Source organism: Rutidosis leptorrhynchoides, chromosome 3 (genome assembly GCF_046630445.1).
Source record: "Rutidosis leptorrhynchoides isolate AG116_Rl617_1_P2 chromosome 3, CSIRO_AGI_Rlap_v1, whole genome shotgun sequence".
Classification (NCBI taxonomy): Eukaryota; Viridiplantae; Streptophyta; class Magnoliopsida; order Asterales; family Asteraceae; genus Rutidosis; species Rutidosis leptorrhynchoides.
The window spans coordinates 232602737-232603694 of NC_092335.1; positions in this window are offsets into that span (position 1 = coordinate 232602737).

The window sequence follows — 958 nt, forward strand, 5'->3', positions numbered from 1 at the left end:
ACTATATATATTTTGGAATCAACCTCAACCCTGTATAGCTAACTCCAACATTCACATATAGAGTGTCTATGGTTGTTCCGAAATATATATAGATGTGTCGACATGATAGGTCGAAACATTGTATACGTGTCTATGGTATCTCAAGATTACATTATATACAATACAAGTTGATTAAGTTATGGTTGGAATAGATTTGTTACCAATTTTCACGTAGCTAAAATGAGAAAAATTATCCAATCTTGTTTTACCCATAACTTCTTCATTTTAAATCCGTTTTGAGTGAATCAAATTGCTATGGTTTCATATTGAACTCTATTTTATGAATCTAAACAGAAAAAGTATATTTTTATAGTCGGAAAAATAAGTTACAAGTCGTTTTTGTAAAGGTAGTCATTTCAGTCGAAAGAACGACGTCTAGATGACCATTTTAGAAAACATACTTCCACTTTGAGTTTAACCATAATTTTTGGATATGGTATCATGTTCATAATAAAAATCATTTTATCAGAATAACAACTTTTAAATCAAAGTTTATCATAGTTTTTAATTAACTAACCCAAAACAGCCCGCGGTGTTACTACGACGGCGTAAATCCGGTTTTACGGTGTTTTTCGTGTTTCCAGGTTTTAAATCATTAAGTTAGCATATCATATATATATAGAACATGTGTTTAGTTAATTTTAAAAGTCAAGTTAGAAGGATTAACTTTTTTTGCGAACAAGTTTAGAATTAACTAAACTATGTTCTAGTGATTACAAGTTTAAACCTTCGAATAAGATAGCTTTATATGTACCAATCGAATGATGTTATGAACATCATTACTACCTTAAGTTCCTTGGATAAACCTACTGGAAAAGTGAAAAATGGATCTAGCTTCAACGGATCTTTGGATGGCTCGAAGTTCTTGAAGCAGAATCATGACACGAAAACAAGTTCAAGTAAGATCATCGCTTGAAAT